This window comes from Polyodon spathula, chromosome 15 (assembly GCF_017654505.1).
Source record: "Polyodon spathula isolate WHYD16114869_AA chromosome 15, ASM1765450v1, whole genome shotgun sequence".
Lineage (NCBI taxonomy): Eukaryota > Metazoa > Chordata > Actinopteri > Acipenseriformes > Polyodontidae > Polyodon > Polyodon spathula.
The window spans coordinates 6,072,697-6,087,777 of NC_054548.1; the positions used below are offsets into that span (position 1 = coordinate 6,072,697).

Genomic DNA, 15,081 nt, shown 5'->3' on the forward strand with positions numbered 1-15,081 from the left:
CTCAGCCTAATCTAAGCATATTGGTACATATTAATGTACACAAGATAGAAAGTAACTGTGTAGGGTTAATAATTAGATAGGCATGTGTTTGTAAGCTGGACAAAGAGTGTCTTTTAAGGTCAGCTTGCATGGTGTGGCAGGTGCAGCATTCCAGAATGTGCTGATGCACACGGTTTAAAATTGTAACATGGTTGTGCTCAGAACCTAGCCTTCTGTTTCATTATAATTATCTGTTTTAGCTTTGCTTTGGTTTGCTATAACTCATGAATGTCTTAAAGGAATGATATGCACTGTTGCATGTGTGCAGTGGGTATTTGTGCCACCTAATGTTTTTGTAATAGTTATGCAATTCACTATCAAAAATACAAAAACTGCATCATATACTATGGCACTGCAGTAAGAAATGGCCCAATGCTGTAGTCTAGTCACTCACACAGTGCAAGGAGATGTGTTCATTTCTCTATTATGCATTTATCTGTACCTTCAAATCTCATTACGCTCATAAAGCGTCACTCATTGGTCTCACCCACATTTTCAGGTACAGAAGTAAACCTTGAAACAGATTTCTCAACACCCCCCTGGGCTCCCTTTATTAATGCTGACTGGCACTGTCTAAATGAGTTAGCAGGGGTTTACTAAGAGAAATCACTTTAAGCTCTGCATCTCTTACTCCAAGGTGTCCCGGTTCCCTCTTTTGGTCAAATCATCTTTTTGTGTGCTCTTTTTTCATCTATTAATTTAATCTTTCTAAAACCTAACTCTTGCTGCAATTTCATGCTTATAAGGTGCTTGCTTCATTGGGCTTCATAACACCAGGGGATGTGCTCTGTGTCTTGCTTGATTGCCTTTTTTTCACCAGATGGCCTTTCACATAAAGGATGGATAAGGAATTATTCTAGCAAAAGCCCTGTACACTTCAGTTACCAGACCATTGGCCCATTTGTGCACTGGGCTCAGCAGATGTGCGATAAATACAGAACTGTATTTAATATTTTAGAGTTGAATTTTGGTACTTCATGACAGCATTGAAGATCAAATTCCTTTTAATTTATCCACAGAGCAAGCATAGCAAAGCAGACGTATGGTGACATTTCCCATGAGCTTGCCTCAAGCTTGCCCTGGAGGCACCACCCTATTAAGGGGTGAGGGAGCAGCCCCATGTCAATATAATCCATGTCTCTATTTTTGACAAAGATTCTAATGCCAGTAAACTCATTTTTACCTAAGCCAGTGCCAGCTTTCAATTCTACACTCTTATTAAATAAACGTCTTAGTAAAGGTGCTCCTGAGTTCTGTTCATCCAAATGCATGATCAGTTCTAGATGAACAGCTGTTGTATTTATTTCAAGCTTTGAGAACTTGGATAGAAATGGAACTCAAAAGAATCATCAATTCCCAAAAAGCAGCCAAACATGCCAGGTGCACTAAAGCTGTTCTGATTTGTCCAACAATCAAAATGCAGCAGGGCTTCCAATCTTGAGTTCAAGTTTGGTTCATGTCTGTCTGAAAGTTATTTAGTCATTGTTGATACTCTGAAGTGAAATAATCAGAGTGTGTTTTTTTATGTTGACTGCTGATAGGCTAGGCTGAAAAAGTTCCTGGCAGGTGTGATGCAGGCTGATGCTTTTTGGGCTGTATTGTTCAATGTCCCTGCCAGATGGACTAACTTGGACAGTGAGGCTCTTCAAATCTGGATACACCGAGAGTGAGCCAAGTAATTAAAAAATAAACTGACAGCGACTGATATGAGGAAACTGTGTTGAAATTAAATTGTTTTGCTGTACTGAAGATCTTCAAAATATGAGAGAGAGAACAAGAGAGAGAGAGAAAGAGAGAGAGAGAGAGAGAGAGAGAGAGAGAGATGTGTGTTTCAGTAAGAAAATGTTTATATGCATATGTAGCTTTCAAGTGCATATAAAAAGAAAAAAAGCTTTCATTATTTTGTGGCATCTCCACCATACTGTATGAGTCAGTGTGCGGTGGGGTCTGCAGTGCTCAGGGAGTTAATTTGAAGTCAGTCAGGCATTTCAGATAGACTCCCATTTTTTCTCTCCCTCTTTCACCTATAGCTGAACGAATGTCTCAGGAAGTTGCTGGAGCAGTGCAGACTGTCTGGGACATGAAGGAATGCAGAGCAGGATAATCACAACATCATCAACTCGATTCTCAGAGGTAGCTAGCCAATAATGCTGTTCTAATTGAATAACTTATCCACAGCTATTTCCCTGGGGACAGCCCTAGGCAGAGGCTCTGTGTGGAGGCAGATGGTGTAGCAGCGTCTAAAAAAAATGAAATAAAAAAACCCAGTCTGTATACTTTACCGTTTCATACAGTTGCAAATCCTCTCCCCTAACTAACCTATCCAATGTATTATTCTCCTGCTTGAAGTGTATATCCTCCATCAGGAGCCAAGTCCTTGATGATGCTTTCTTCATGGTTTATTTAACTCTTCTTTACACATTGTCTCTAGATTTATTTTTCATAGACTCCCAGTTCATCTGATAAATCTCAGAACCCTGTGCAATTTTCAGGCCTGGGGGAAGGATAACACCAATTAGACCTTCAGTGCTGCTCTGTGCTCAGCAACCCATGGTGCATCAATGTGGGGGATGACAAATTTAGCTTCCTGTCCCTACTTTGGGGTGAATGCAATGATCTACTGAGGCGATCTACTCTCTATACATCAACATGTTGTCCCATGAATTTCTCCTTTCACCCTCAGAGGCAAGCCCACCCCCTACCTATCACCACCCCACTCCAAAAGAACAAGTTCAAGTTCAATTGAAATTTTAACAACAGAGGTGGACAATGCGTTGGGGGCTAGTCAAGGTATTTCAGTACGGCAGATGTAAATAGCTGGCACACTGGCAGTGTTTATTCGTGTTTTGAAGTGATGCCAGTGCTGCCAATTCCTCTGCTTTCTTACATGGTAAATTCATAGCGACACAAAACCCATCTGTTAAATGAACTCTTCAAGGGTTTAAAAACAAACCAAAAAAAAATTCTGCTTCTGCAGGTACAGCTATAGCCAAAGGTTTTGCATCGTCTAGAAGTGTAGGATTAGACAATTCCAAAAATAATTATACATCATATAATCATAGAAACTACAAAATGATAACGCAAACGTCTACCAGAAGCCATAATAGTAGTCCATTATTTTATGTTAGATTTTGAAATGTCACATGTTTTAATTTATGTCAGTTTTCCTTAAGTATACAGAAAACTACAAAGCGGTATGTAATACAATATGTTAACATAACATTATGCAGCAGGTTTCATTTGTCTGTATGAAGCAAAATTAGTTCATTCTATAGGGTGATGCTAAACTTGTGGCCATAACTGTAGGTCCTAAATTCAGCTATTTACAATGTGGTATTCATTTGAATGTTACCCTCAAAGGAAAGCAACATAGGTCAAAGTAATCTCCAACAGTATTGTGAGTCATTGCATGTTCTGTTTTGTGCTTAACTTGCCTTAGAGGATGAATTTTAATTTTGGAAGAAAAAAATAGCACCTCTCAAACATGTTAAAATAAATGGCACCATCTGGGAACAAATCCCTGTATTCTAGACACAACACGAAATCAGCATGACACTCACCTCAGCAACCTGATTTAACCCATACTGCACTTCTCTGGTCATATCTCATTTGCTAAGTAGAAATTGAAGCATCATTTACAAACTAAGCATGTCTACACTGGATTTGCTGACGTTATTGATTAGAGCTGGCCTGTCTTGCTTGCTTTGCAAATAAATATTCAGTAATTATGTTCTTATGTTCTCAGTGGTGTAGCATTATCTTAAAAACAGAGAATACTAAATAACTAGAATGTACTTATATAGGGGAGGTTAGGTAAAGACAGTTGACCTATACTGAAGCTGTGAGTTACTTCTACTGTTACTATACTCATTGTGTGTGTGTGTGTGTGTGTGTGTGTGTGTGTGTGTGTATATATATATATATATATATATATATATATATATATATATATATATATATATATATATATATATATATATATATATACATATATACAGTGCTCACCCGTTATAACATGCCCCGCTATAGTACAGAATCAGTTATAACATGGTATATAATACATGTGTGTGTTCAACTCCTATTTTTGTCCAAGGTATTGCAGGCAGTGAATATAAATTTTGCTGTGATTTAAAGCATTTTGTTATGGCCCTCCCTGAAAACTTATACAGACTACAATCAATAACAAAACTCTCACACTGAAGATCATTAAGAAAAAAAAAAATAGACCTTTAATCTTCAATTCTGAAAGCAAACAAACCCACAGTTACTCCTGGGAAATTTCATTTGCTCACCCACTCATCAGGAATGTATTGTTATCTTGGTGGACCCACCTGGCAATGGCAAAGTCATTACCCCCTAATGCACTGGAATGAATACATGCACTAATTTAGCCAGTGTATTAAATGAAATGCTGCACATATATTCATCTCTATTTCTTTTCAACAAATAATCTTGATGGAGTATACTGTATTAAACCCCCCCTTTGGGGATTGGAAAAGAGTACTATTTGGCACCTGAGAAGTTCTAAGATATCATTTTCACCAACAACTGGAGTCCAGATTGTGTTTGGTGCAAGAAAGAAAGATTGAAAGGGCTTAGAGAGCTGAAGAAAGTTCCTGTCTGAAGTTTGGGGCAAAAATAGTCAAACACAAATATTTAGAGATGAATATATGTGCAGCATTTCATTTAGTACACTGGCTAAATTAGTGCATGAATTCATTCCAGTGCATTAGGGGGTAATGACTTTGCCAGTGCCAGGTGGGTCCACCAAGATAACAACACATTCCTGATGAGTGGGTGAGTAAATGAAATTTCCCAGGGGTAACTGTGGTTTTGTTTGCTTTCAGAATTGAAGATTAAAGGTCTATTTTTTTTTTTTTTTTTTTTTTTTTTTTTTAATGATCTTCAGTGATCTTCAGTGTGAGAGTTTTGTTATTGATTGTAGTCTGTGTAAGTTTTCAGGGAGGGCCATAACAAAATGCTTTAAATCACAGCAAAATTTATATTCACTGCCTGCAATACCTTGGACAAAAATAGGAGTTGAACACACACACACACACACACACCACACACACACACACACACACACACACACACATACATACATACATATATATATATATATATATATATATATATATATATATATATATATATATATATATATATATATCCATATATCATATAGCTCTCATTATATTACACACTTTCTATATTTGCAGCTCGTAATTTTTATTCAAATATGTTTTACTTGGGAACCACTGACCAATATGACGGAGCAGTTTCTCCTTCCTTTACAAAGTCCGTCAAACCCGCGCGAAGATCGGTCACGTGATCGATAAGGTACATGTTGAGGCAGTTCCTGTTACAGAAGCGTTCACTGTCAATTGAACAACTATGTTGAAAAGTCGATCGCAGTGCGACGGGGTTTCAGTAAATCATCGCAGAGAGCTGCATCACACCCTAGGCAAAGTCATCGCAGCAGAGGGACTGAAGACAAAGGGCCAAGAAAATACACAACCCAAGCATTACATTCAATCCAATTAATACAATATCTGTGCCATAAAAAAAACAACAATGCTGTATAACTATAGAAAAGCATAGAATATTTTAAAATTAAATGTAAAAGTTATTAGATTATCGCCTGACAATTGAATTAATGAATACAATCTTTGGCATTACTTGGATATGTGGTCAGACGTTTTGAGAATAGTTAAAGGCAATGTTACCAAGCAATGGCATCTATAATAAGCCTCCTGTTTTTTGTGTTATGTTTAGAGGAGAATTTCACAAAATCCCACAATTAAAGCTTTTCAACAATGTATGGTTAATTATTTGCGTTCTTTATCTAAATCGGAAAATCCTCATAATCTTTGTAATTAGAGCTTTCTGAGTTGGGGCTTCATTTTTTTTATTATTTGTTTGTCTCCAAAATCTCCGTCATTTTGTTCTTTTATGTTATCTTTCTTGGCTTAACAAACATTGTATATCAAGTCATGTAATTTCTATGTAACTTTCTATGAGAGCAGACTGCAGTACGGTACACTCAGTGCAAGCAGAGTGAAAACACTCAACTCTCCATGCTCTTACTATATCTGCTTCTTTCATCTTCTTATTAACCCCTTCCCTTCCTCCAACATAGCCCTGGAGACATCAGTCTTGGATTGTTGGTTTTGCTTCAGTGCTAATTTTGCACTGCTCCATTTTTCTTAGCTTAATAATAATAATAATAATAATAATAATAATAATAATAATAATAATAATAATAATAATAATAATTGCATCCAAACAAAAGTTTTAAAAAAGGTAAACAACGGATCTAAACTGTGATGGATCTAAATACTACCAACCCTAAACTCATAAGCCTGTTGTAAGCTGGACCACTTTCCTCTCTGAAAAAATAAACAACCAAGTCACTCTGCTTGTGATGTAGATAACCAATCCAAGAACCCCTGCTCGATGCAGTTTTATTGCTAATTTTAACATGGTTTTCATTAGACATGGTTTTCATCATTCTCAAGCACAAGGTGACCTCAAACTGTACATGAAGAGATAATGCCACTTACAGGTTTTCTAATTTAAAAGACAATGGCATAAGCTGTAATATTATTTAATATTGTTGTGATCTCGGTTAACACAGGCAGGTGCATCACACAGGGTGAGGCAATCCACACAGAGGCGAAGGGTGAGCGCAAACCCGGGACCTTTCGTACTAAAGCATAGCGCCAATACAGCTGTACAAAACAGCCGGCTCCATTGCAAGTGAGCGCATATCAGGCTTATGTCTTTGTGTGTGATTAAGTCACCTACCAGCCCTGCTGCTGCCTTCCACCATGCTCACTACAATATGTACTGTAGAACAGTATTTTTGTTTAAAAATAATTTTGGTAATAATAAGAGCTTAAATAACATGTGATAGCTTTCAAATCCAGTTTCAGTGCTCTCAGCTCTCCGTAGCTCTGAGTAAAGTTGTAACAAAGAGCTTGTCTGCCGCTCTGCTGCTGCTGCTGCTGCTGCCTCACAAATGCGTCCTGGGATTTTCCTGCTTTGCCCGGGGCTCCTGTCAGTCTTGAGAAGAACACAGTGCTGTATGTCTACAGGCAGCCAGGTGTAGCTGGGAGCAGTGAGAGACTGCTTGTAGTAGTACATTTACATTGTGTTTTAAAAGGAGCAATGTCCCTTTTCTTAGACACACATTTTCTGTGATGTTGTATAGTGTGTGTGTGTATATATATATATATATATATATATATATATATATATATATATATATATATATATATATATATTATTAACATTCTTTAGTCGTTTGTCGAGTAGTTAGTTGTGTCAAGTCCTTTCTTCCTCCATTAACTAATTTCCGTGTAAACATTGACTCTAGGTTGATCGATAACATTATACTCATCGATCCGTAATTCCAAATAACATATGTAGTGTAATGAGAAAAATTGTACTTCACGACCCCGGCACTGCCCTACGTTCGTCTATGATTAACTCCACTGAGAACTCGCTATTGTAATAATTAGCTACATTAAGGTGAAACACCACTGAAGGCTGGGCCGTGACGATGGTAATTGAGGGAAGGAGAAGAAGATAACTAGGGAAGCCAAACGGCAGTTAAACAGAACCAGGTGGAGTAGGATCTATGGGTGCAGCAAACACAATGGCATGGCTTTGGTCTTGATCTCTGCTATGAGGCCTGTTCATAGTGTAGGGTAGGGATCTTGGCTGAAGCTCCGGTGCCTGTAAACCTGTTCTCAGCTGTAGTTAATAAAACCACCTGGTGCCTGGGTTTTCTACAACAATCCCTGGCATCCTTTCTCCTTGTTTGATTTGCTGCGTTGAAGTGGCAGTGCCTGCTCCTGTTACGTGAGTGTGTTTACCATAACCTCTGTGTACTTAACACTTATAGACAAGAGGTCTTGGATGTGAGAATACTCTTGGTACACAATGTAGATTAGTACAAACGGAACATCTGTTTTTCTAGACTTTGTGGGATTGTTAAAGACAGGATCTGTAAGTTGTGAAAAGTGCAGTGAAGATACACTCCAGTGAGTGTCACTGTTGAAAATGAATAAGCACTAACAACAAGTTCCCCACCCCCCATTTTTTTTTTTAAATAACTACAAGCCAAGGAAGATAATAGTATTTCCAATAAACCTAAAAATAATATATTGAATGTTCTAATTAACATCACTCACGTATATCCACATTGTCCTTAAGATATATACAGTAGTATATCCATAGAATTGGTTTTACAGCACCAATAGACATAGATATACAGACTGATTTCACTGAAATCCATATGCAACTTGCCATTTTATTTTTTGCTCACTTGACAAAAATCTGAGAGCACCAGACATCATATTTAGGGGTTTTGTGTTCTTGCTGAAATAGATTGTTGTCAGTAGGCAGTGGCATTCTGAACCACACAAATACCCAGTTCCAGCTACTACATCACTATCATGACAACTACCTCCTAACCCTGCTTTCCACAACGACGTTTCCTAAGGGCAGCTATTCCTCTGCCAACGGTTATAGAGGTTTCTAAATGAGATGATTAATTTTCCAGAATTTAATCCAAGGATGATTCTACACCAGCTTGAAATGAAATAGTCTTGAAATGAACCAATGGCAATAGATGAGATCTATTTACTTTAGCTCTTGGCAACAAGATCATGAGGAGAAGCTATTTGGCAGCTTTGGTGCCAATCATTATTAAACCAATTGGTGAGTCTCATCCACCTATGGATTTATATGATTGGTCAGTAATGCTGTTGGTACTCCCCCCTGATTGACTACTAAGGTCCTGTTCACACTACATAACCGATCTCGAGAACCGTACTCAAAAACGTTTAAATTAATCCAGCTCAAAGCGTACACGCTAAAGTACCCTTTCACATTTAGCCAGGCTTAATGCGCATAAACACTACTAAAATTATTTGGTTACAGTTCCTAATGGCGCAATGGATTGTGGGAATTAATAGTATCCTATCATGCACTGTCTGTTTCCAACCTTGCAGATATGGATCAACTTCTTTGTTTATGGTGAATTGGTTATATTTCATCAGTTATTTGGTATTTTAAAAAATTGTCGAGTATGGGTATCTATATATTTTAGAAGTATTTATTCAATTTTTGGATTGCTCAGGAAAAGGTCATTTTTGTTCTCATTATTTTCCACTGTGGGTAAATTGTCCACTTAATACATTTACTATGGAGGGGGGGTGCAATTTGCCGGTGATTTGTAAAATATAGGACACTGTCACATTTCGACCCCACTCATCTACAGTGCTCCTGACAGGCCCGCACAGCGGTTATAATGCAAATGTGTCAAGAGAAAAAATGTCCTCTGATGTTAGGAGAACTCAGCTGTCAAAGATGTGGCATTGTGTTATCACTTCGAGTTAACCTGAACCTCATAACGATATCACTCTGCACTAAATCCCACAACTAAAAGTTTAAGAGTTCCTAATGGTAACTTAAACAAGCTGCACAGTAAAACTGCCTCTAGGAAAAGCCTCTGAGTACCCTGTCCTTATAGTTTGTCATTATAAACATTAACATTATTGTTTATAAAAATAAAATTATGTAGTAGAATAATGTTCAAGCCCAGTATGGTACAGTTTGTTTATAGTAATGTATAAATAAATTAAAAAAAAAAAACAAACAAAAAAAACATTTGGTCAGTTATTAAAATCATTTAAAAATAGACAAAGCTAGAAAAAAAAATACCCAGATACCTTGATTCAGATTTGCCCAATTTTGCTTAATAATAGGATCCAAAACGATTTCCTGAAGAAAAAAAAAAGAAAGATTCATCAACATTTCTGCTTTCAGAAAATGTTGTTTTTCTGAACAAGAAGAACAGATACTGTAGGTGATCTAAAGAAAAGGAAAATGTGGGTGATTAAGTTATTTATTAACAATTAATTAATTTAAATATATTACATGACAAAAAAAATATTGCATAAGGTCTGTTGGTGATGTATTTAATGTGGCTCTTTCCTACCTTTAAAATATGTTTTTTTTTTTAGTGTATAATGCTTTTAAAGTACCATATTAGTCCAGCATTATCACGTCTCCACCCTCAGTCACTTCAATTGCTTTTTCCAGGGTTTTCCTAAACCATCAACAACATCTGTTTTAAATAAATGCTCCACTCCACTATTGGAGGAGCGTTCCTCTCTACTGGAATTCCAGTTCAGAAGATTTCGAACATGCAAATGTGTTTCAGGAAGTCAGGTTCCAAGGAGAGATGGTAGTTTCCTATGGTAGATTGTGAATGTGTTTCAGGAAGTCAGGTTCCAATCAGAGCTGGTAGTTTCCTATGGTAGATTGTAAATGAGTTTCAGGAAGTCAGGTTCCAATCAGAGCTGGTAGTTTCCTATGGTAGATTGTAAATGTGTTTCAGGAAGTCAGGTTCCAATCAGAGCTGGTAGTTTCCTATGGTAGATTGTAAATGTGTTTCAGGAAGTCAGGTTCCAAGGAGAGATGGTAGTTTCCTATGGTAGATTGTAAATGTGTTTCAGGAAGTCAGGTTCCAATCAGAGCTGGTCATTTCCTATGGTAGATTGTAAATGTGTTTCAGGAAGTCAGGTTCCAATCAGAGCTGGTAGTTTCCTATGGTAGATTGTAAATGTGTTTCAGGAAGTCAGGTTCCAATCAGAGCTGGTAGTTTCCTATGGTAGATTGTAAATGTGTTTCAGGAAGTCAGGTTCCAAGGAGAGATTGTAGTTTCCTATGGTAGGTTGTAAATGTGTTTCAGGAAGTCAGGTTCCAAGGAGAGATGGTAGTTTCCTATGGTAGGTTGTAAATGTGTTTCAGGAAGTCAGGTTCCAATCAGAGCTGGTCATTTCCTATGGTAGATTGTAAATGTGTTTCAGGAAGTCAGGTTCCAATCAGAGCTGGTAGTTTCCTATGGTAGATTGTAAATGTGTTTCAGGAAGTCAGGTTCCAATCAGAGCTGGTAGTTTCCTATGGTAGATTGTAAATGTGTTTCAGGAAGTCAGGTTCCAAGGAGAGATTGTAGTTTCCTATGGTAGGTTGTAAATGTGTTTCAGGAAGTCATGTTCCAATCAGAGTTGGTAGTTTCCTATGGTAGATTGTAAATGTGTTTCAGGAAGTCAGGTTCCAATCAGAGCTGGTCATTTCCTATGGTAGATTGTGAATGTGTTTCAGGAAGTCAGGTTCCAATCAGAGCTGGTAGTTTTCTATGGTAGATTGTAAATGTGTTTCAGGAAGTCAGGTTCCAATCAGAGTGGTAGTTTCCTATGGTAGGTTGTACATGTGTTTCAGGAAGTCAGGTTCCAATCAGAGCTGGTAGTTTCCTATGGTAGATTGTGAATGTGTTTCAGGAAGTCAGGTTCCAATCAGAGCTGGTAGTTTCCTATGGTAGATTGTAAATGTGTTTCAGGAAGTCAGGTTCCAATCAGAGCTGGTAGTTTCCTATGGTAGATTGTGAATGTGTTTCAGGAAGTCAGGTTCCAATCAGAGCTGGTAGTTTCCTATGGTAGATTGTAAATGTGTTTCAGGAAGTCAGGTTCCAATCAGAGCTGGTAGTTTCCTATGGTAGATTGTAAATGTGTTTCAGGAAGTCAGGTTCCAATCAGAGCTGGTAGTTTCCTATGGTAGATTGTGAATGTGTTTCAGGAAGTCAGGTTCCAATCAGAGCTGGTAGTTTCCTATGGTAGATTGTAAATGTGTTTCAGGAAGTCAGGTTCCAATCAGAGCTGGTAGTTTCCTATGGTAGATTGTAAATGTGTTTCAGGAAGTCAGGTTCCAATCAGAGCTGGTAGTTTTCTATGGTAGATTGTAAATGTGTTTCAGGAAGTCAGGTTCCAATCAGAGCTGGTAGTTTTCTATGGTAGATTGTAAATGTGTTTCAGGAAGTCAGGTTCCAATCAGAGCTGGTAGTTTTCTATGGTAGATTGTAAATGTGTTTCAGGAAGTCAGGTTCCAATCAGAGCTGGTAGTTTCCTATGGTAGATTGTAAATGAGTTTCATATTAATGCAACACTTTAATCACTAACTGTTGAAAAATAGACAAAAAGGGAATAAAAAATACATGTATTATTTTAAGATTTTTTTTCAATATTTTGATTATATGAGATCAGGTTTATTCTACAGTTGCATGCATTTGATTTCCCTATTTGTGAAAAACTGAGTGGCCATTCAACAAGTAATCACTGAGTCTCCTCTGAGCCCTGCGGCTTCAAAGTGTGGGACAAGTTGATATAATATAATACTCTGGAGTCAAGCAATGCTGTCCAGGAAAGAATGACTAAAATTGTTAAAGGGTACCCTTTTTATATTATATTACAGTATCTTTCAGAAGGCTTTAACTTTTTGTTACTGTTTTTAGTTTACAATATTTGATAAATCCAATTCTTCAAGGGCAATCTGAGAAGAGAGTATCTACAAATACAGTAAAGCTGCCACCCCTCCCCCTGCCCAGGTCAGGAGCTCATCTCAAACACATGAAGTTGGCTTGCTGCAGGTTTTACCTCCTACCGGAGCCAACTGCTCAAGCCATCACCTAGGAGAATGACCCCCTGCCGTGCACAATCAAAGCCAGTCACTGTGATGCATCAGTAGGTTCAGTTAACACCCCCATTTCGATTGGCAGTTCAGGAATGCCAACTCTCAAGAGGCTCAAATGCACCAGTTTGCTAAATGACCAGACTGACAACTGAGCGAGTGTGTGTGTTTTTTCTTCTTTAAGTTTATTCCGCAGATTTTCCTGCCTCATATATTTTTTTAAAGTATTGATATTCAATATTATGATATCCATTCAGTTATCCGTCAAGGAAAAGATGAAAAATGTCATGCCACATGCATACTACTTTTTTTTCATTATTGATATTTCAGTTGTGTTTTGTTGCGACAGAGAAACCAAGATTTTGTTTTGCGTTGTTGTTTTTTGTGTTCTGTTTTCCGGGGGGGTTGTGGTTGGGGGTTGATGTATTTTAAATTCATTTGCAGGAGCTTTTTTAGCCCCTCATGTCTGAACAGTGAAGCCAAACACACAGTGCAACTGGTTACTTTCACTCCAGAGCACACAGGCTTTGCCTTAAGCAAACACCTTCCACATTCTCCTTGGCAACCCAGATAGAGGCTTCTGCAATTTGTCAGGCTAAATTTAAACAAAATCACTCCCCGCATACAAGAACTGCCCATTCCGCTCAAGCTCCAGATGTTTCTTATTGATCTTCCTGTGGATACAGAACAAGTATTTTTGTTTGCTTACCTCGGAAAAAAAGTCTTCAGGCCTTCTTTTTTCTAATGTGCCTGTCTCCTTGATTGAGTTTACAGTTTCCACCAGCACCGGAACTTGTTCTTTTTCACTTGTTTCTCCATCTCTTGTTAATAATGCAGTGTATTTGTTTCTATGGTTCTACTGCAGTGCTGCTCGTACTGTGGCCATTGCTTGCTTGCCAATGCGATGTGTCTGTGTGGTATTGGGATCCATGTTTCTGTGTCTGCATGCCTGTGTGCTTCACATTAGATACACTGGCAACACACTACACATTGCACAACACACAGAACACACCCCCATCTCCGGTAAGGTTATTGGTAATATTGTAAAGGATAGTTACCCCAACAATTGAGATTAGGAAAGTGAAAGGTAAATTATTAAAGGCTGGTGTTGAGATATTTATAATGCAAGTGCTGGGCTGACATCTGAGAAGCAGTTCTACAATCTATTTCTACTGTATTTTCTGGAGATCAACTTTAGGAATGCTGGTAAAATGCCATATCCTCTTGCGACCTCTGGTGCCAATAGATTGCTTTTGTGATGCAAAGTATTATTATTATTATTATTATTATTATTATTATTATTATTATTATTATTATTATTATTATTATTTATTATTTATTATTATTATTATTATTATTATTATTATTATTATTATTATTATTATTATTATTATTTAGTCATTTATTTTCTTAGCAGATGCTGAAGTGTGTCATTTTGTTTTATTTTAATTTTAAAGCATTGCAATAATGCAATGCAATTGTTGACAATAGTTTCATATTAAGTGTAACTTTAAAAATACAACGTATTTACTCTCCACTTACCAGGCTTAAAATTGTTATATTTGCAACTGACGTTACTCACAACTCGGACAGCACCAGTGATTCCCTAGATGTCACAAGTAAAACGGTATCAGACACTGACAACTGCACTGAAGGATCAGTGTCTTCCAGCAATACAAATACAGTACCTTGTAAGCTTCAGGATCGAGGCGTTATAGTGGTTGATCAGAAGGTTTATCAAACCTTTCCAAAAAATCTAAATTTAATTGCATGAAAGATATGAACAAGGCTATGCTTTTACCTACAAGAAACATGTTAACAGAACAACATGAGGCAATGGTGCATCATGAGAATGAGCGAGCTAAAGCTGATCAAGAAATGGAAGAGAGGATTAGAAAATTTGAAGCAGAACAAAATTTTAAAACGTTTCAATCAATGTTTCAATCAGTGCTGGCTGCTAGACGAGGACCTGCTTTTCCCACTCCAGATACCTATCATTCTCTTGTACCCAACAACCTTTCTGCAGAACAAGCTTACCGAGCTACACAGCATCCTCAATATCAGTATGGTAGGCATGAGCAGTACAACAAGTTTCATTCTCAACCATTAACAGCCAGTAGCAACAATGCAGGGTGCATCAACTGAATTTGAAAGTGATTTTGCATGGACCAGTTTGTGACAGCGCAAGTGCAAAAGTTACATTTACAGTTGAATAATACATCTTGGCATTTGGTTCAGTAAATTGATTTGACAAATCTGTTTTGTTGTAAGGGATCTATTAGGAAGAATATTGTTTTTCATGATTTTTTTTTTTAACTGTACAAATCTACACAGAAAAAAAAATGTTTGTAAAGAAGCAAAAATAAAACAATTTTTTTTTTGTTATGTTTTTCACTGTGGGGATGGGTGGACATTTTGACAATATAGTAAGGAACCAAAAAGCAATACAGGTAAAAAATCAAACAAGGAAGGTTAAAAATGGATTCCTTGTGGCACCCAATA

At 37.4% G+C, this 15,081-nt stretch overlaps 1 long non-coding RNA gene across 1 annotated transcript; it reads right to left on the reverse strand.

Moving 5' to 3' along the window:
- Nucleotides 1-5,482: 5,482 nt before the first annotated feature.
- LOC121328120 lies at nt 5,483-13,535 on the reverse strand. The gene is made up of 3 exons (XR_005951645.1): nt 13,289-13,535; nt 9,783-9,834; nt 5,483-5,529 (listed from the first exon to the last, which is right to left on the reverse strand). It is a non-coding gene; the product is annotated as an uncharacterized LOC121328120 (long non-coding RNA).
- Nucleotides 13,536-15,081: the final 1,546 nt, after the last annotated feature.